Source organism: Columba livia, chromosome 20 (assembly GCF_036013475.1).
Source record: "Columba livia isolate bColLiv1 breed racing homer chromosome 20, bColLiv1.pat.W.v2, whole genome shotgun sequence".
Taxonomy (NCBI): domain Eukaryota; kingdom Metazoa; phylum Chordata; class Aves; order Columbiformes; family Columbidae; genus Columba; species Columba livia.
In genome coordinates, this window is record NC_088621.1 from 7,194,643 (window position 1) to 7,216,471 (window position 21,829).

General features: G+C 47.5%; 1 protein-coding gene and 1 long non-coding RNA gene across 6 annotated transcripts in view; one reads left to right on the plus strand and one right to left on the minus strand.

Annotated features, from left to right (window-relative positions):
• Positions 1-15,771, minus strand: part of CAMKK1 (calcium/calmodulin dependent protein kinase kinase 1) — an 81,724-nt gene extending 65,953 nt beyond the window's left edge. Inside the window, exons 1-2 of one of the 5 annotated variants that reach the window (XM_065037105.1) lie at positions 15,627-15,754; positions 14,827-14,922 (exon numbers count right to left, since the gene is read on the minus strand). The gene's annotated coding sequence lies outside the window, so the exon portion shown is untranslated. Of the gene's footprint in view, positions 1-14,826; positions 14,923-15,366; positions 15,569-15,626 lie in introns of those variants that run through there. The other 4 variants (XM_065037103.1, XM_065037108.1, XM_065037104.1 and 1 more) reach the window with 4 other exon arrangements.
• Positions 15,772-15,884: 113 nt separating this feature from the next.
• Positions 15,885-18,495, plus strand: LOC110358500 (uncharacterized). Its single transcript, XR_002412961.2, has 2 exons — positions 15,885-16,206; positions 16,523-18,495. It is a non-coding gene; the product is annotated as an uncharacterized LOC110358500 (long non-coding RNA).
• Positions 18,496-21,829: the final 3,334 nt, after the last annotated feature.

Sequence of the window (21,829 nt, forward strand, 5' to 3'; positions counted from 1 at the left end):
TGCTATAATGGATCTCATCAGCCAGCATTTATTTTCCATTCTAAAGGCAAGAATTCAAATAAGCAAGCTGCAGCAAGAGAAGTGCTTGCTTAGCTGAACCGCCAGCCTCAAACACAGGCAGCAATGCAAGCCTAAACCCGGCTATTCCTGCTGTCTCTTGCTCAGGATTTTCCCCACACGGGTCACCAGATCCCAAAGGACATGCTGGGACACAGCAGCATCCCACTTGCTGCTGTGCTCATCCACACACCTTCAGGACCTGGCTCACAAAGTTCTGGCACAAACAGGCTATGAGGTTTTTAATCTAAAAAGCAAGGAGCAAATCACTACAGGCTTTATCTTGCAACTCTCGAGGTTACACTCCTCCTATTCCAACCATGCACACAGCAGGTAAAGGTACCTAACGCACTGTGGAGTGCCAGGGACACACAGCACTGCCTGGGTGGCTCTGGAAAGGCCACCAAGCTCAGTCAGGAGCAGCGATGGGAGCACTGATGTGATGCACCCATTGCTCTTCCAAAGTTTCAGAACAAATCCCTGATGGCAGAAGAGAACTGGCAGCGTCACTTGGCTATGAGGTGTCAGAGATATTTCAGGCAGCCAGATATTCCCATGCAGAAACCCAGAAAAAGTCACCTCCTCACTCCCCCGGCTGCCTCTCTTAGTATTATTGCTAACATGGATGTGACTCACTCGAGTTGGGTTTATATTAAACTCTTGAAACAGATTGTTTGGCTGTTATGTAAATCCAGTAAATGTTAAAATACTAGAATAAATCAGTCAAGCAGTTAACATATCCAGCTCTTCAGAGACATCAGAGATTTTTTTTTTTTTTTCATGGAAAGGTGGCAAGAGATAAAGGAAAAACCAAATAAATCACAGGAAAGAGGTTCTGCTTTAGGAGCTGCCCCTCTCCCAAGGAGCAGAGGGCATCTGCCACCCAAGTCTCCTGCTCACACAGTGACATCAGCAAGCAGGCACAGGAACAAATATTACAATTTGCAAACAAAGTGTTCTCACCAGAAATCTGACTCCAGGATTTTAAACAATCTACAGGCCAAAGGATTAGTCAGAAAAATTATCTGGCAAATAATCTGCAACAATAAGCAAAACCAGAGCATACCACCATCTGCTCACAGATACCTTCTACAACAAAAATAATGAGCCTTCTTATTAAAGTCTTCACTTTGTACCTAACTGTTGATAACCAAAATGATCCTATACCTACATTAGCAACAAAAAAGGAAGCAGGTAGAAATTAGGAGCCCAAATCTTAGTTGTAATGTAAAGCATCTTGGTTGAGCTGTGACTTGAATTCGAGGCCCATGGCTCAAGCCAAGTGCCTGCTCAGCTTCAGAGGCTGCCCAAGAGTCACACTGCCCATCATACTAAAGAGCCTGGGGGTTCTGACATACATGAGCCCCTCCAAAATCAACACATCGTTGGGCACATCTGGAAAAAGGACAGCAACCAACCTGCCTGGTCTGTGCACTGGCAGAGCACAAGCTCCATTTCTTAACTGCCCCAGAGAGAAGACTGGAGCAACACAGTCACAGCACGGAAATGAAGCAGAAGAGATCTCCCAGCTCTGTTTAATCAAATATAGCCTGGGAAAGTCTCTGCTTTTGTTAAACACTGCCTTGAAAGAACAGAGCTGAGTAATACACCAATGGGGAAAAACACTCTTTAGCTACAAGGTGTTATTATTATAGGCTTAATATCAAAATGGCTTGTTCAACTTATTAGACTGGAGCAGATGCTCCCAGCCTTGGCAAGGCTCAGAGATACTACAGATCTATGTTACACACCTACATAAGCACTCAAGGGTCAGATGGCGAGGAGTCTGGAGAGGTAAGGTATTGATTTGCATCAGGTTTCCGTGGCACAGCAAAACTGGTTAGATACATTACAGAACTGTGTTGTAATGGGCACCAACAGGGACAGGAGCCAGATCTGCGGCACAGCCAGTGAAATCAGGGGCAGGAATCAATCTCATTGACCAGGGCCAGCAGCTTTACACACAGGTGGCTGCAGGAACTCCAGGTACAGAGGACAAGCACAGGCCATCAGGGAGATGCTTTGCAGGTGTCCTGAATTCTGAGGGCACCTTGACCAGCACCATGCGTTAAACACTGAATGCCTAACCTCAAGCTGCTGCTTCCTCACTTTCCCCTCCTGCAAAACAGAGGGGATGACACACAAACACTTGGGTAAAAGGCTTTGGAGCAGGGGGTTGACTGGTATTACTGGTGCTGAGAATGCCCTTGGGGAATCCAACCCACAGCAGCCACTGATTGCTCCACACCAGGGCTGGCAATGCATTGGTACCACTCACCTCCCCACAGGCTGATTCCCATCTCAAACACCTAAGCCATGACAAATAATAGTCGTAACAATCTCAGACTTCCAAGAAGCCTTGACATTTAAGGCTCTTTTTCAGCATTCAGTGAAGAAGAATCCCTCACTTCTCAAGTTGAAAAACAAACCCTTTCTCTGTCTTTTATTTGCTAATTAAATGCGTTCATTGTATTCAGATCTCATTTTTTGGGCATAATGTTTTGCCCATCTGTTTGATTAAAAAAGAACCCAACCACCCAGCTTCATTAAGCTAATTAGACACATTCAGCCATTGGTTAATATTCTGAAGTACTTTACAATTATTCTCCCCAGTTATTAAATCTCCTCAGAGGATTTTATTTTCTGTGCTACACTCTTTATTAGCCAGCACCCAAGTCAAACTGCATTTTCCCTCTCCTTACCCATGTGCAGACATCCCACTGGCTCCTTCAACGGTTTGTGATCCAGGGCACATAGATAAATGCATCTCTGGATCTGACACTGTTCAGTTCACCTTGGGAACATCTTCCTCCCTCTGCGTAACAGGGGTTCAACACCGCCTGCCCAGGGACTGCTGGAGGATGATGAAGTGTTAAAAAAAAAAAGCACAAAAAATTCTGTTTCCTGGGAAGCCGTGTCCAGCACAAGACTGTAGGACTAATCTTTCAGAGATCTCTGTTCCATATGAACTTCTAAAGCAAAAAATGGTCTCAAAGGCTTGGTGCCATCACTCTGATCATCTAGAGGATGAAAACTAACACCCACAAACTGGTGTAGCAGCAGCGCAGCATCACACAAGTAAGCCTTTCTGGCAGTGCTGTGACTGCTTCTTGGGGTCAAGGTTAACGTACTAAGCTGTGGTCAGACAAGCCACCTGCATCCTGGACCTCACATGTGCTGGTGTCCAAGCTCTCTGCTCCACCGCAGAGCATGCAGCAGCTCTGAGGCTCAGGCTCCACATATCCCAGCATCACTGCCCCACCGCTCCTCCAAAACGACACGAGCATTGACCTGCACTGCCCCTGCAGCAGCCCAGCCCCGAACCAGAGCAGTCCCTGCTCAGCCTCGGGAATGGTCACAGGACAGGGATCCTTCAGGACCAAGCAGTGTGGGCAGGCAAAGGGAAGGCATGGCACTGGAAGGATGGCAGCAAAGAGACTGAAGCTGAGAGAAGCAGCACCAGGTCACTTGTCCTGCAGAGAACAGAACTAATGACTGGAGCCCTTCACCATAACATCTTCCCCCTCTACACAGCTATCCACTTCCATGAAAACTTGTGACAATACATCTTTGAAACATTAACCATTGTGAGACACTTGAGTCCAGGAGGACAAAGGCTCCAAAAGCTGACGAGCAGCAGGGTAGGAGACAGGATTGACAGACACAGCAGATGTATGGCTTGTCTTCTACACAGGGTCTGGTTCCACAAGGAAATTAAGTTTAAAAAACAAAATGGAATACACCTTTTTTATAGCAAGCTCTGATTTACATGGTTCTAGTCCCACCTCCTGGCCCCAGCTGACACCAAGATGTCCCATCTTGAGAAGGAGCTGCAAGAGATAACACTAAACTCTGCACTCACATGCAATATGGACCCGTGACTGCTATTCCTTACTGAACCAGCACTAAGTTTGAGATGTAGGTCAAGAGCTTCTACAAAACAAGTCAGCAGATCATTTATAGGAAAAACCATACTGAGTCAGGCCACATACCCATCTTGCCCTCATTTCAGTCTCCAACAGGGCCCATAGTGGATGCTTGAAGGGGTGCTGGTGCAGAAATTAAGAGCTTAAAGATAGTAATAATAACAACAACCAGGAAAAGTTCAGAGTTTGTCCTCTTGACAGCACATCCCAGCTTCAAGCAGTCACTTAGGGAGCCCTGAGAGAGCATCTCTGAATTTGTCCACCACCATTTTGACACTATTTATTTTTCCAGCCTCCGTGACACTGTAGGGAATTGAACTCTGCAGTGTGACAAGCATTGCACAGAAAGCACGATTTGTGCCATACCTGACAGCCACACAGGGAGGTTCAGGCACCCCAAAAACCCATCTCATGTGGTGTCAGAGAGGATAAACCCCCCAAGCACCCATTGCCCCACGGCAGCCCCCAACACAGGGTCAGCAGGGAGCCAACACAAATGCTTAGTGCAGTGTTACAGACCAAGAGCAGCAAGGGATAAAACTGTCTTCTTCTATTTGCTTCTGTAATCCCAACCTCTATTATTTGGATTTAGAGAAAAGAGCCAATATTCATTTCCTTGGTATAAAAGGTGGTTACACTTGCAATAAACCACTTAGTGGCAATTTAACTGAAGGAGAAAGAAATCTAGAGGTTGATACAGCTGTGATTTGGTGTGGTCTGACCTTGGGCCTGAGGAGAACCCAAATGACATTTCCTTCGGGCCAGCCTGTTCTCCTTGGTTCACACTGCAATTATCTTTCTCTTTTTGACATCCGGGCAGACAGCCCAGATCAGCACTTGAAAATTTGGCCAGGTTATTACAACTTTTCAATAGCCTGGCAACAGCACCAATTAATGTGGAGCTCACTGCCCCACTGTGCTCGATGCTGTAAGACACACTGACAGGCAAGCTTTGGCTCAGAGAGCTTATGATCAAAGCAGATATTGAAGAGAACATAAGAAATTATCCCCAAAAGGCCAGTGCATTTGAGTGGGTGCTGAGCTCCCTTGAAAGTCCAGCCCCAACTGGCACTTGCACAAACAAGCCTACTAGATCTCCTTTGAGAAAACCCTATCAAGTGACACAGAGCTGTCCTTTGAGATGTGATTTTTTCAAAAGGTTCATCTGTGACAAACTGACCACTCAGTAAATGAATCACATTTTTCCTCCTTCCTTAATGCTCCCTCTCATTTTCTTCCAGGTTTGGAGCCTTGCAAGTTCAAAATTTTAACCATTTCTCTCTGATCCTAAGGTGTTTCCTGCATGCCATTAATAAATGCCAAGGTGAAAGTCACCCAGTTCCAGGTCTCCAGCAGGTCTCTAAGTCACCCAAATACACTGCAGAAGGGACACCTGCCCTTCAATTCACTCCTCTCACTCCCAAGCTTCCTTTTTGTTTCCCTCAAGATGATGTCTGCAGCTAAATGAACACATTACAGCAGAAATTTTATTCTTAATTTGTCCCTTGGGTGTGTTGCTGACCCTACCGAGAACTATATCTGAATGTGCAATTTCCTGGCTAGGCTCATTTGCAGTCTCTTCCCTCCTGGCTGACTGTGCAAGTCTGGCCCAGAATCCAATTAGCTACTACCACTCTTTAAACCAAAGGAATTAAAAAACTCAAATAAGAAAAAGAAAGGATTTTAATGACATCATTCTTACATGTCTAAATACTCCGAAACCCCATCTGCGGGAGGTGTGACAAGCCCAACAGCTCCCAGCCTCAGACACAAAGGAGCAGCTGCAGCCCCTCTGGTTTTAACACAAGGAACATCATTTCATCAACATCACCTCTCTGTGCCTGGGGAGTATTATCACAGTTTTCAGAGGAGCCTGAAGCAAATGGACCCAAAGCCCACAGACACTTTGGGCATCCCCTTCTACTGTGTCCACCACTTGTGGCAGTTTCAGTATGGGAACTGAGCCAGCAATCAGAAGCCTGATTTTCTTCTGGGATTTTCCTCATGTCACACTCCTCCACCAACGTCACCTGGTCATGGTGACAACTGCAGGAGCTGTATTGTGTCACCAACAGCCCCAGCTTTGCACGGGAACAAGGCAAGGAAGATGTGTATTCCCAAGGCCATATAGGTCTCTGCCATGACAGAGGTGTGCTTTACTCCCTGTCCCTTGGGAGATACCAGGGCCTGCAGAAGGGTTCAAAGTCCAAAGACTTTGGAATAGCCAAGTTGCTGCCAGAAATTATGCAAGTAAGGAATGGCAGGGATGACTTTGCTTCAAGGTATAAACAAGCTGGTTTCAGCTGCTGGCAGGAGCTCAGTCCATCCTCAACAGCACAGACACCTGTACCTGCTCCTAAAAAACAGCGGCTTCACTCAGGTCTTCTGCCTCACGGGAGCCACAGCTGCCACCACATCGGGGGGCTGCAGAAATCCCACAGATGTACCAAAAAAACCTATTTTATGAGAGTGTTAGACAGCTCAGCCTCCCAGGCAGCAGAGCAGGAAAGGGCTTAGTACGAGTCACAGGCTTCTTGCCAAGAAAGTGGAAGAAGAGCTGCAGAGGCACCGAGTGATCCACAGGTCATGACAGTGGAACAGACACCTTCAAAGGGGCTCAAATGAGTACAACCGCATGGTGGGACAGGGAATCTCTGCAGGAGAGAGCACTGCCAAAATGAATGCACTAAGGCACAATGATGAAATAGCTTTCTCCATTGACTCCCCAGTTGCCCAGCCTTCCTTTAGAGGAGAACAGATACACATGGACAGAGCTGTCAGACACTTTTGCAGAAAGCTATGAGCTAGGAAGAACAAATTCCCCAGGAGATGAACAAGTCTGAGCCATCTCCCTCTTCGCTTGCATGCAGCTACACTGACAACTTGCAAAGACACTCCACAGAGCTCCCTAATGCGCTAGAAACCAGTTTGATGGTGAAGTGTCAGCACATTTCGAGGTTAATAAAAGCTGGGGCATGGGAGGCGAGAGGGAAGGAAGGAGACTGATTGTCTTAGACAAAGAGACTGGAATGGATTTCACAGCAGGAGAATGTTTCAGGCCAAGGAAATATTTATTCATACCTAAAGAACATGGAATATTAAAGACTCTGGAACGTTTCCTTTCCTCTGCAAGACCGTAACGGAATTAAATTCTCAGTGCTTTGCAGCAACCACAACATGCGCTCAATGAATCCAGGTGTTTTTATCCAGCAAAATGCAAAAACCCAAAAATACCTTGGCATTGCACCATGCCATTAGCAGAATGTTGGCGCACCCACTGCGAGCAGCAAGGGTGAGCAGGCTCAGCGCTGAGCACAGCAAGGGACTGGGACCTCTCTTCCCCAGCGAAGATGGGCAGGCACTGACATGTTACTCTGGATTCAAATCCAGGATATGTTACCCAACAAACAGCCCTTTGGCCTTGCATCCCCCAAAGCATCGGCTTATTTTCCATTGTTGCAGCATTTCAGACTCAGTTATCACCTGTGCCTGGTGCTGTACAGAGAAAACACTGGTCCATGCTGGGAAGTTTAGGCTCTTAGCACAAGGAACAACAGATCAAGCAGACAGATGTTTGGAAGAATATGGGGAAAGCAGCACTGGTTTTACTCATTCGTTTAGTGGCTGGAACAACACACCGCAGAAGAACTGATTCCCACAGGAGGGGCATAATCTTATATCGCCTTTTTTGCATCTGTGATAATCATTCTGGATGACAGGTAGATACAGTAGCATTTGGGTGGAGCATAGCCACTTTATGGCTCCTTGGAAACAGCAAACTCTGAAAACTTACAAAAAAGGCCAGTTCCATTCTGCAGTCTGACTTAATCAATCTATTTGGCATTAAGGAATGGACTCCCAGCGGTTGCTATGAATAAACCATGCCTTCTTACTATTGCTTCAAGGCAAATCACAAGCACAGTTCACATCAATACTGTATGAGAAGGGAAAATGCAGAAGCCTGATTAGAGCATGGAAACATGCTGGCAGAGATGCCCGATCTCTTTAACATGTAAGTGCACAGTAACAAGGCCTGATTTGCCAGGAGAGAGCACTGAAGTTCATGAACAAAGGCAGCAAAGCCCACACCACAACTTTGAGTGGTCTAGACTGACCCAACAGCGCTGTACAGAAAGCTACAAAGCCCTCTCAAGTTTCTATAAAACCCTTTCTTCTGCCTCTCTTCCCAGATGTTCACACCTCCCCAGCGCTGTGCAAGAGGACCTTGTTCTCACCGTTCCACCGCAGCACACTCTGCACACACAGTAACCCCGTGATGTTTCTGTTCCCTCTGTGCCCAGTAAGGGTTGGCCTGATGAGCTGCAATCAGATCTTCACTTCTCCAGCCCCATCTGTCAGCCTGGGGACGAGGTGCTGACACAGCAAGGCAAAAAAAACCCCTCATCTCCAGCCTGTTTTACACTCTGCCTTGCAGAGCTGGGAACCTCAGATGTGATTAATCTTTGTCACTCAGGCTACCTGACAGCTATAAAATGGTCAGCTGGGACTTGAGCATCAAAACATTGCATCAGGAAGAGGTCAGTGGATGCATCTTATGTCCTTAAACTCTCTCTTGACCCAAATGCTTAGTTCCAGCACAAATATCACAGAACAGCACTATCAAGACAGCATTACCAGCAGCAGGTGTTCAGAAGTGCCAAAAAAAAACAAACCTCAAGACTTGACTTGTCTAAGCAGTTGCCTTATGCATGTGGCACGTGCACTGTAATAATTTTTGTCACAGGAACACCACACCAGGTTCTCCTACCTTTCAAGTATCTTCATCTTTTTGGTAGGGGGCTACTGCTTTCTACATCACCACTATCCAAACCCAGTTCTTTCTTCACAGTTTTTCCACACTGATTTGTAGCCATTCACAAAAAAGACAGGTAAGGAAGCTCTGAGGAAGGAGAATACACTTTTCCAAGGCAGCACGAAGCTCCCTTGAGGGGCAAATCCATCCTTTTTCTTTCACACTGCCATCAATCACTTTCCACACGCTGCAGCACAGAAGCTGCCTTCCCCAATGGAACTGTGATTCATCCTCAGATCACACCCCTCCCAGGCTCCTAATGAGCAGGCAGCTCACACATCTTCCAGCTTCTTGTCCACCAGGCCCCAGGTGCTGGGTGATATGAGGGGAAGGGAGGGTCTGGTAGCAGACACCCAGCATGAAGCAACAGCTACGGATCTTCTAGCAGGGGTCCCTTTGAGGTCCCCAATTTCTCTCCAGTAGCTCACATCAGACTAACAGATCAGACTAAGACCACCAGCTGCATCCAGCACACGAGGAGGTCCAGAGGCAGGAGAAAGGCTCCAGCAATGCCTGCATGTTGCCAATGCCATGGTGAGGAAGCAGAAAGGCTGGAGCTAGTTGGGAGTAACTTCACAGAGCTGGATGTGGTGGCAGAACAGCATGGGAGCTGGTAATTAGAGCCAGGCTCAGGTAGGTAGGCATGCACACAGTACTCTGCAAAGCTGTGCTGGCACATTTATTTTCCTGCTGCTGCCCAATTCCTTCAGCTTTATCTACTGTAGATGTGACAGCCTGCAAATTCATGAGGCTCTGCCAATACTACCTGTATAGATAAAAAATCCTATCCTCACCACTCTTGTTTTAGGACTCACTGCTATTCTACAGAATAGAAACCTGAAATACTGGCTAGAATGGGATGGGGGAAGAAAATACAGATACCCATGATAAAGTAACTTATGACTACAAGGGCTGAACAGCAAAATAGTCTGAGTTAACACGCAGACCATGCAAAAGCAGGGCAAAACCGGGACAAACCATGAGGTGGGTGGTCCAAGCTCTGCTGCACTCACAAGACTGCAAGATAAAATTGTGAATAATCTCTGCAGCACAGGGACAGCTGAGAAACACAAGCCCCAGAAGGAGAACAGCAGCATCTGACTGCAGAGCACCAACCTGCCAAATGCAGACACTAAGGTCCAGCTCACTAGAGCATGATGATCTCGCACCCCTCAGACGACTGATTCACACCTTCACCACAGTCACAAATCCAACGCTAACACATCCTCAGAAGGTGTTATTCAGCCTAGGCTTCTACTGCACTTCTTCGTTCCTCCTTTTCCCACCCCAGCTGAGCCCCTCATGTCTGCTCCTAGTTTAACATCCATGCTAAGCACTCAATGTTTGGGTCTGTCTGTGAACTGGAGCTCCAGCTTACCCAGGAAATCTGTAGCAGAGGAAACAACTGAATGAGTCTTCTTTGTGTTAATTTAACATCCTACCTACCGAATCACCCTTCTCCAGTTGAAAGCCTTGTGGGTATGCAGGACTTGCTTCTACATAGCACACTTACAGTTCAACAGCCATAATAAAAATTTATGTAAAGTGAGAATGCCAGAGACAAGATTTTTTTTTTTCCTCTGAAATTGAGGAACATGCTATCTGCACAGCTGTGCACAGTCAGGCCTCTTGCCCTGCACAGCTCCCCCACGGGAAGATAGACCTAGCATCCAACCAAAATGTGTCATTAATGCTTTGTCCTCACAAGGTCACAAAATTGTGGAGCCACTTGGCTGAGAAAAACAATCAGCACGTTCCAGAAATGTTCATGGGATATTGCACAGGGGCTGCAGGGTTCAGGGAGTGGCCCTGTTCCTCAGCACACAGCTCTCTGCTCCTCATAGCTTCACACAGACCCCTCTGCCCTGCAGAAAGGGCTCCCATCAAAACCCCAGCCTCTGCTGCCAGCTGAAACGGATGGAACATGGTCCTCCCCACTTACACTGGTATGAGTGGAAACTAATGGAGACAGGGAATTGCAGAAGGTTAAAAGAAAAAATAGGTGAAGAATCTGGCTCCACTGACCTCATGGGAGCATTTGCCACTCACCAGCGTCAGCAGAAAGGAACACTGGATTTCCATGGCTTTCCTGCTGCTCTAAGACACACATGGCTGCTCTGCAGAGAATTTAGCACGGGAACAGGAAAAAGGGAATGATGCCTCTATCTCCAAAAGACACACATTCAAGTGCTGCTGCAGCAGATCACAGCCTCACTGTTTACACTCACACCAGAATAATTAGAGCAGTCACTGTTAACTAGCTAATGACTTCCCCATAAACCCTTTTAACACAACTGAAGAATTAATCACAACATTTCAGAGCCTTCCCTGAACATAGCCACCAATCCGCAGAAACACTGAAACCACCCCAGAGACAAACAGGCTGGATTAATCCCACATAGCTTCTGGAAAAAAGAACAACTATTTCAGAGGTACTCACCCTAAAATAATGCCTGCCCAGGGCAGCAACCCAAAGGAAACAAGTCCTCAACCACACCTTTATCCACAAGGCATGACTCAGCTCATATGCTGGATGCCATCAAGACATAAAATACAAGGGTTCATTTTCTGCCAGGTTCACTCCCTAAACAGCATCTTTTGGGGCTAAGAAGCTCCCAGCTGCCATGGGAGAGTCTTCCCTTTCAGCTGCAAACCTCAGCCCACTGAGAAGCGGTGTCCTCAAAAGGTTTTGACCTTTCAGAAGAACTTGCCCATCCAGGGACATCAGCACATGAAAGCAACAAAATCATTCTCCAATGTTATGTACTTGACACTTACACCCTCTGTTTCTGTCCATATCACTTATGCCAAAAATAAAAGTGAAGACTGCAACGGAACAGGAAAATGTTTCTGAAGTCTTAACCCTGTAGGAAAAGTGATCAACAAATCCGGACTGGAAATTCCCAAGCAAGTTAGAACTGCAACTTATGCAGTGCTTGACTGCACCCCATCATTAATGATGAAATCTATAAAGTGTCTGTATTTGTATATGGTGCAGGGAAAAAACAGACTGGAAAGCAATACAGTAGCTGGAAAATAGGAATCCAGATGGATTTTTGATAGCCCTGATGAGCATGTGTTTGTGATGAAGGACCCGACCGTTAAAGCCACCACCCATGGCGACCTGCACAAGCCTGAGAAACATCTGAGTTTCTAAAGAGCTGGAAACACACATGTACACTTATACCTCACCCAGCACCACACATCAGCAGCCACACTCCCACACATCCAAGAAGTCACTGCAGCTTCTTCCCACCATTATCTTTCAGATTAGTATCCTATCCCAATTTATCAAGATTTCTTCCCTTCAGAAAATTTCAGACATTCTTCTCCAACCATGCTAAACTTAACCACTGTGTTAATTAAAACAACATTCTTGACTACATGACATTATTTGAAACCATTTATTCATGTGCTGCACCCAATGCTTTGATGCTTTATCTATCACAAACATCACTAACCTCCAGATCTGCCACAATGGCTGTGCTACATCAACAATTGCTTCTGTACACTTCAGTCATCCCCTACCATTTTTACAGCCAACTACCCAACTATTTCTTCAGTCATATATTTTCTGATGACTGGGTCACCTCTCTGCATGTTGGACACCTGCTTCTCAAAGCAAGTACCAAAAAAACAAAGCACTGAAGATCACAGGAAAATATACCACAAAGAGAAAGACATAAAAGGAAGAATCTTGGTAAGAGTTACTGTATATCTAGTTTTCCCCAAACGTGTCTGTTTTCCTACCTTTTAAGGCACAAACAACATTTTCTCATACCAGATTTATGCTTGGCTTCTATACTGAGAGCGCAGGCCTTGCTTCTGTCCACAAGACAAAGGGGTAATGTGCCTCCTCACTGGTTCTCAGCAAAAGGAGAGGCTCAGCTTTATCACCACCAGCTGGCCAACTTGGGGAGCAGTGGCAGGGCTGAGCAGCAGCAAACATCTGCCAGGGGCTGTGTGGGGAAAAGAGGGGCTAAAAACCCACCCAAAGCCTTGTTTACCCACCCTCCTTCCAACTCAGCTGTCAGGAGAGCTCCTACTACATCCCGATGCTGCCCAAAGCTGGACTCTGCTGCTGACCCCACACAAACTGCTTTCCCTCCCAACCTTGCGCCTCATTACACTGTGTGACACTGTGCACAGCATCCACACCGAGCCCTGCAGCCAACTGCAATCTCCTGCATCGGCCGAGCCTGCCTGCCTCCCCCAAACCCCGTGCTTCTCGGAGCTTTGAGCTGCTGAGCAGACCCACGGACACTCCACCTGCCCAGCATCCACCTGCTCTTCAGGGTAGTAGTGGGTGTGCTCTCTCCAAGCATCTTCCCAAGGCAGAGTTAATTGCACGTATTGATTGCACGTTATCAAAACAACTGCCTTCCACCACTCCAACACAGACACCATCCTCACACTGAGCTCCCCACCAACACGCATCCCTTCCCCTCCATGAGCTTGGCCCCAATTTGCATCGGATTTATCCTCTTTGCCCCTCAACCAGGCAGATATCATCTGGAGACCCAAACCACCCTGCTAACAGTCCCCAGAAGCCATCCAGCATTCTCAGCCTTTTCCTGATGTCTCTTATAAAAGAAGTTTCTCCTTCCCCTGCTGCTGGGTAGCAATAACCCTATAAAGGCTCTTCTAAGGTCAGCACTGACACTGCACAGAAGACTCAGCTTTCACACAGGCTGTTCTTTCCACAGTTCAAGAGCAGCTGGCACAAATGACTGGGTTAATACACCCTTCAGTTCCTTCTGGGAATGAACACCAGCAAGAGGAGATGCTGTGCTCTGGCAGGCAGACCCGTGGCTGAAGTACAGAGCGACATGCTCAGCATAGTGCCACCTTTTCAAACCCAGCCAAGGTCTAAACCACATCAGTACTTGTGGTGACTGCTACCCAAACAGTGCTTCTTCCTCCAGTAAACAGAGCACTGCAGCGCTGCCCTTCCAAATATCTCCTCTGCCACAGTCACTGATGAGATTCCCACTGCAGCCATCCCAAAAGAGCCCATACAGGCAGAGAAATCCCCCAAACCCTTCCCAGCAGAAGCTGTGCCTTGAAAGTCTCGTTAGTGCAAAGACAATTAATTGTATCAGGCAAAGACACTTAGGGCTTAATGAACACTCTAATTAGGGGGCACCAGACATCTGTGCCCCCAGCTGCACAGGTTTTGAAAGCCCTGGCAGAAGTAAAGCAGCAACAGGCTGTGTGAAGCAAACAGGGGCACCTCACTGTTCTCTGGGGCAATACTGGGACAGCCGAGGTCCCCTTGCAGCACAGCTTCAGTAGAGCCTGGATCAGCAGCTCTGGGGAGCTGCCCAGGGAGAATTAGCACCCGCACATATCCCACTCCGACCTGCAAGACACATTCCAAAAGCAAGGAGAAGAAATAGCCAGAGGTAATTGTAGATTGAAGGCACTTCATGCCAGCGAATGCAGCTTGCCTCAAAAAGGAAAACCATCAGGACCCAGTGGCTCAGCACCTACTGTGACTTAAAGCCCAGCCTCACACCGTATCAAACAATAACATGCCTGAACTCCTGGCTGGAATGATAAGAGGCTGGTGCTTATGCTCCTGGTTGCTAAGATCTGGCCTTCTCCAGGCACGAGCTCAGGGAGCAAGCCCGGGAAAGTGATTTATTGCTGTGCCTGGAGATTAATCCTGTTCACACCACACACCCCAGCCCGAGCATAGGGTGCTGCACAGCAAACTGCGCCATGCGCAGGGACATGTCGGAGCGTGGCCTCTCCATGCTCGCTTTGGTTTTTCTCTTCAAGCAACCGAGATAACAGCCCTCTGCTTGCCTTATCCAGTTTTAAAAGCAACACTTCAAAGTCATCCCATGTCAAACGTCAGAACAAATTGAAGCTGCCAGAGATGCCTCACAGGGAGGAAATTAACACATTATGGGAAGTAGCACTGTAAGCTTAACTGGGAACCATAGACTACTGTAAATAAAAAACCAACAGTTTCATATCAAACAAAACCTTTTCCATTAAGCTACAACAACAAGGTAATTTTACCTTCATCAGAACAGCTGAAGAATGTGACATCCCTGCAGGATCAGCAGTTTCCCTTGTTCACAGCATACAGGCCATTGAGAGCTGCAGCTTGTTTTCCTTCAGAGCCAAGGTGAGCAGAAAGGGGAAAATAAGCTGCTCTTCACGCCAGCCTGGCTGCAAGGTGTGTGCTCAGGACAGAGCAGCTCAGACAGCGACAGCCTAAGCACCGACCCGAGAGAAAATCCAAACTCCGAGGAGCTCAGCCTGACCCCCGAGGGCAGCAAGAAGGATCAGGATGCAGTGACAAACCTTCAAGAAGCTCACCACACTCCTTCTCCTCTGCCCTCTCTAAACCTCAAAAAAGAGGGTGAGAAATGACTGGTTTGATGGGTAAACTGCTCAAAAACCCAGTTTTTAGAGATTTTTTTTTTTTTTCTTCATTAATTTTTGGGCTCGGTGAGAGCGCTGGCGCTGCTGCCGCCCGGCACCACGGCACAGCCCCGGCTCTACCCCGCACGGCCGAGCGCAGCCCCGGGGATGCCCGGCCGAGCGCACCCGTACCTGCGACACCCGGAGCGCTTCACCTGCCCGCGGAGACAACCCGCGCGCGTGCGTCCCCCGCCGCGCTGCACCTGTTCTCGGCCCGGGAGGCGCCGCCGCCCCGGGCAGGGCTGCAGGCGGGCGACCCGCGGGGCGGGCAGCGCGGCCTAAGCCGAGCCGGTGCGCTCGGCCGGAGGAGACAATGGCCCCGCGGCCGCGGAGGGGAGCGGAGCGAAGCCCGCCCCGGGCGCACACGCACGCACCCGCCGCCCCGCGCTCACCTGCGCCCGGCGCCGCCCGAGCTCCGAAGCCGCCGCCGATTTTGCAGCGCCCGGCGAAGAAACTCCCCGGGCTCCGCGCGCTCTATCAGCGCCGCCCCCGCGCCAGCCTGCCCCCCCGCCATTGGCCGCGCTGGGTCCTAGAGCCCCCTGCCCGCCGGGTGTAAATACCCGCCCGCGCGCCCGCTCCCATTGGCTAGCGGCGGCCGCGCCTTCCCGGGGCTCGCGCGGCGGCCGTTGGTCGCGGCCGCGCCGTGGGGGGGGGGGGGCGGTGAGGCGGCCGGGCCGGGCACAGCTGGGGTGCAGGAAAACCCTCGTGTTTCCGGGGTGTGTGGCCGTGGGGTGTCCGACCTGAAGCACAGCTGGGCTGCAGGCAGGCTCTTGAGACCGCATCTGGAATGTTGTGTCCGGTTCTGGGCCCCTCAGTTCCAGCAGGACAGGGAACTGCTGGAGAGGGTCCAGCGCAGAGCAACGAAGATGCTGAAGGGAGTGGAGCATCTCCCGTGTGAGGAAAGGCTGAGGGAGCTGGGGCTCTGGAGCTGGACAAGAGGAGACCTCATTCATGGTTATCAATACATAAAGGGTGAGTGTCAGGAGGATGGAGCCAGGCTCTTCTCGGTGACAACCAGTGATAGGACAAGGGGTAATGGGTTCAAACTGGAACACAAGAGGTTCCACTTAAATATGAGAGGAAACTTCTTCATAGAGAGGATGATGGAGCAACTAATTCCACTGCTATCACACAAGGAATTCCTACAAGCAAATACCCTGGGTTTTTTTAATTTATTTGTTTGTTTGTTTGTTTAATTTCCTACAACCAAATACCAAATGTTTTCATGAATCATATTTTTTGCTTTTCTTTTTTTCCCCCTGCTCTCTTTTGCCTGCTTGGCTCATAGTTGACTGTGCCCCTGGGTCGAGGGGTTCCCACGGCAGCCCCGCTCTCAGCTGTGAAGTGTTTCCTGTGGGATTCCTGAGGATGTTGATTTTGTGACGACTGTGGCTGGGCAAGTTGGGCTCTGCTGTGACCCCACTCGTGGTCAGGGTCCCCATTGGGAGATCTTGGCTTTAGCTGGTGAGCAAGAATTGGATTAAATCCACATCCTGACTCAACCCTGACTGCTGCTTCTCCCCACTGTGACATCAAGTGGATAGGAATGCCTGCGCTTGCTTCCAGTGGGTCTCAAATAATCCTCTGCTTTGGGAACAAATTCATCTCTTAATGTGGGGTTCGTACCTCAAAACAACATGTTAATAACGCAGCTTGTGGTTTACTACTAACTTTGTTTCTCATCCCAAAAAACCCTGCTCAGGTTGTCACTGTGTTTAGAGAAGTGAGACACCAATCACTAAAACAGTGAAGTCATCTTGTAAGCCTTGCAAAGACCAGGAACTTTTTTACTTACTCACTCTGTGGGTATGAGTCTTATAGTCAGACATGCCCTCATGCAATTTACCACCTCCACTCAAGTCTATATTTCCTGCAGAAATGTGCTTTGTCACCCTGGTTGTTTGTAGGCAGCTGAGCAGCTCACTACAGATCAACAGGTTTACCCAGGGCTAATGCCCTTTCACTTCCACCTAAAATATTTGCCTCTTCTGTTTGATAGTTTTCAGTCAAAAATACTTCACACTGAAATGTTTTGAACTTTGCTTGAAAACTTTGCCTATAGTTAATCTTTAAATTGGCTAATAAAATAATGGATCCAATTTTATGACCACAGTATACTCTGTCTCCTTATTTATTTTGCAAGGAAGAAAACAAAACCTTTTTTTTTCTTCTTTAACCATCAAGCTAAACATGTGGCACTTCTTTTGTTCTAGACTTGAATATTAAAGAATTGTTACATGCAGTGTAATGATCCCTGTTAGAACGCTAGAAAGAATTGCTCTTTCAGTTCATCAAAGAGCAAATCCAGCAAAGATCCTCCATGAACAGCAAACCTGGGGGCAGAGAAGGGCAACAGCTGGTGACAGGAACCAGCAGGAGGGTAGCAGAGCCTGCCGTATTTTAGCATGACTAACAAATGTGTTTTCTAATTTTTATTATTGGCAATTTATCGGTCCCTTTTGATGTTGTGGGTTGGTTTTTTGTGTGTGTGTGTGTAATTTTGAGTGTTTCTGTGGTTTCAGGTCCTTAAAAATCATTCAGTCCAGTTTTGTACTTCAGGTTTACACAATTCTTTCCTGCAGCTTTCTATACAGAGCAGAGAAACCGACATAATAAATAAAACTGATGCATTGAGGGCCCATGGTTTCTGAAGGATGATGGCTGGAACAGCATTTCTCCACCCTTAGACAAACCACTGGCAGCTGGAAATACTTTCAAATTTATTTTTCCATGCAAAAAGCCTTTCTGACAGAGATAAGAACAACTTAGCTTCTCCTGAGCAATGGGTAAAACTTTCAGCCTCCTGCTCCTCTTGCCATAACTACTGCTGAGAAGCACTTTCAAGGGTTTCCGAAGTCATTTAGGCTGATTCACTTTTGGCTTTGAGATGTTTGGAAAGTGCTGAGGATTGTCCCCTAGAGACCTGTCTCCTTTAGCATCAGGCAGTTTAGATCACAAGTGACACCTGAAGCACAGTTTTAGCACCAGCAGTAGGGTTTGAAACCATCACCTCTGACAAAGACCAATAGCACTTGACCTAATGAAACAACCTGGTTTGCTGGTCTCAGTCACACGCTGCTATTTCTTCCAGAAAACAAAAAATCAGCTCATGCCTCTGTTTTCCCTTTTCATTATACACAAGTGATTGCAATGCAAAGCCGTAATGACCAGTGCAAAAAGAGTCTCAAATAATGTCTCTCTGATGTTTAGTCTGTGATGGCTGTGACAACATTAAAATATGACTTTGGTATTTCTGTTCAATAGTAGTTGGTTGGTAACTGTTATTTCCAATGAGTTTTTTTGGTGCAAGGGCTGGCAGGGTGTTTAACCTGGTCCTTGAATTACAGTCATGAGAGGGGGACTTCACATTTCTCCAGGTGTTTCGCAGGTGCTTTTAGTTTAAAAAGAAGCTCAAGCCGTCATTTAAGAACAGCTTGGGCAAAATCTCTTTGTGGTGCCGTAAAGCTGAGCAGAATCTGCACTTGGTACCAGTTAATGGGAGCGATCCCAATTCACCCTGCAAAAGAACCTATCAGTCGCCTTCACCATTGCTATATTCAAAATCCATTTGGACACTTTTGACTGTTACACTTTCTAAAATAAGGCAATAAAGCAATTAGAAATAGATAAGAGAAGGAAAGAGCACTTTACCAAAGAAAGCAAAAGAAAATAGCGTGGCATAATTAATAAAGAGCTGGCAGCAGCAAAAATGAGCTGTAACAGCCGTACTGTCACCAGGAGCAGGATTACAGGCTGAGCTGCAGATGTCTGGTGCTGTAACGGCAGAAACGGTCCTTTCACCACCCAGCACAATCTGGCCCGAGAATGTGTCTTTGAGACAGAAGGAAATAAAAGCATCATTTAGAGCTGGGAGGACATAAATGTTCCCGTCAGTCCTTCACTGTGTGTCAGCCAGAGGATTTATCCGACTGAAAATGTGCTCCCCCATCAAAAGAGGAAAGGAATTAGTGTAACCCGCAAAGCAGGTACATTTTAGGGAAAAATATCCCAGAATGTCCTAAATGGAGGACTGGGTTAAAAAGAAAAGGGAGTCTGCTGTGCCAGAGAAAGAATGAGTGGGCTAAGAGACAGGAGAGATTGCACAGGGAAGGAGCTGTCTGTGTCTTTAGTGTTATTCATTTTTAATTTGCATTGTTATAGTGTCTGGAAGCACCAGGTGGAAATCAAGGCCTCATTGTGCTGGGAATTGTGCGTAAACATAATGATTAAATGTTGCCAGCTCTGCTGAGGTTGAAATATAACTCCTCATTTCTGCAGCATCACTAACCAGCATAATTATTATTGAATAAGTTTTTCTGCAATTGCTCTTCTGGAATATCTGTGCCGTTTGATTTCTTCCAGAGTAACCATGCCTGAGGGGATGAAAAGATATATTTGTACCAGGTCCAACCTGGTAACCTTCACGATAATAATAACTGTTTAGAGGCAGAATCTGCTCACCACATTTGCATACACATTCAGAAATGATTTGCTTGTGTCTTGGCTCCTCTTTCTGTAAAATGGGAACAGGAACACTGCACTCGTGGATCGTGCTCTTCGTCTGACACCTTTGATTGGTGAAGGAGTCCTCTGTTAGACCCTTAGAGCACTTACAGCATCACATACAAGCGCTAGGTAGTGCTCTTTGTAATTATTAGGGGTTAGCTAGATAACATATTCTTTCTTGTGTGCTTGCATTTGCTAAAGATCCCTTTTCTATTAGTATTTTTCTGTTAGCTAAATAACTGTGTAAAAACCAAAATGCAATTAAACGAGGAGTTTTTAAAAAAGCAAATAACCCAACCCCCAATTGTCACAGCATAAACAGGAAGCAACACAGCAAACTGTCATTGAAGGGTTCTTCACACCTCTTCAGCTGACATTTTGGCTCTCTACTTGGGGGCTAAAGAGCAGCAGGATACACTGGCCACATTTTTACAACTTCAAATACAGTCCCTTTCTGGCCACAACTGATGCCAAGCACAGGACCCTAAGAGCAAGATGAGGTCAAAACAAGAGGCGAGGAGCATGGTCCGGCTGGCACCCACACCTCCACTTGGGACCTAACCTGAAGGACATTGAGCTGAGCGCTCCTTGCACCCCTAAGCACGTGCTCCAGCCTCCCTGGCAAAAGGAGGGACCAAAACAATCACCGTGGGCACTCCCTGCCTTTTCATACTGCAGGTGGGACCAGCATATGTTAAAATTATCCCCTTGCTCGGTTTTCCCCAGCCAGCTATCGCTTTGCACAGTACCCACCTGAAAGCCACTGGCCCTGGCTTAGAGGAAGAGCTTGTTGTGGCAGAATAATTAAAATTACAATATCTCATTCTGCTGGCTGCAGAAATTGTTGGTGAATGAAAAGCAAATAAAAGGATCCCCGAAGATTGTATATTTTAAAAAGCAAGCAAGGAGAGGAAAATAAACGCCCCTTCCCATGCTTTTCAAAGCAGTCTTGGGACTTTTGGGTTTGACTAGCAACCACAGGGGATCATTTACATGTAGCATTTTTCCTAATTTCCTATTCTGCCTTTTAATACTTCCTCAGAAAGAATAGGGGCTTTGCATTACAATTGGCTTGAAAGATTACAGACGCAGAAACAACCCCCTGCTCTACCTGCAGCCTGACGCTGGTTATTTTAAGTTATGACTGGAGACTGACCCAGTTTAAGTGGGTGCAAAAGGTTACCTGAGCACTCTCGCTTCACTGCTTCTCATCTTTGGCAACTCAATTTTCCCTAACCATGTCTGTGTGAAACGGTCTTCCAGTCCCCTCTGCTGGCTGCAGCTTGCTGGGGAGCTGCACCGTTGCACCGTGCAGTGCTGCACCTCAATGGGCGCTGCAGGAGAGCACACGCTGCATGGGGATGCACTGGACCCGCTAAGGAGACACCAAACCCTCCAGACACCAGGGAGCTTTCCCTCACCTTCATTTCTGCATGTTTAGTAGAAGCACCTGGCACCTCTCTTACAGGACAGCATCGCAAGGATGGGTGAAAAACTTAGGCAAATGGGTAGTATTATACCTCCACCTCGCCTGTGAAAATTGAGGCATCCTTTTGAGAGCAAATAATCTCCCCACGGGGAATGTATGGCTTGAAATGTTTGTTGACTTTGCGATCAAATATCACCTGCAACTGTCCGTGGCACGTGTTCCTATGAGCCCTGTGGTGTGTCCCTCCTGTAGGCTGGCAGCTTGTGCTCCCCACAGCAGTCAGCTGCAAAGCCACAGGCAGAGCAACCCCTAAAGCTCCTTTACTGACTTTCCCACAGCAGCTGGGATGCAGTTTTGAAGCGACTAAAGCAATATTTCCTCCAGGGGGTGCAAAACGATGTTCAGAGAGAGACCATGAAGAAAGTCAGTGATGATGCATCCTGGAGAACTGAATGGAGCCAGCAGCACAGGGTAGGGGCTGCTCATAGTGATGTGAGGCACGGGCATAGTTCATGGTGTCCAACCGCACACGCTGAGCAGTGCAAATCTTCTAGCAGAGAGGGGAAGTTTTGCTCCTGGGTGCAAAGAGCTGATTTGTGAGGCTACTGCCGAGAAGCTCAATTCTGACCAGCTAATACTGACCGAAGTGGGCAGTCACTC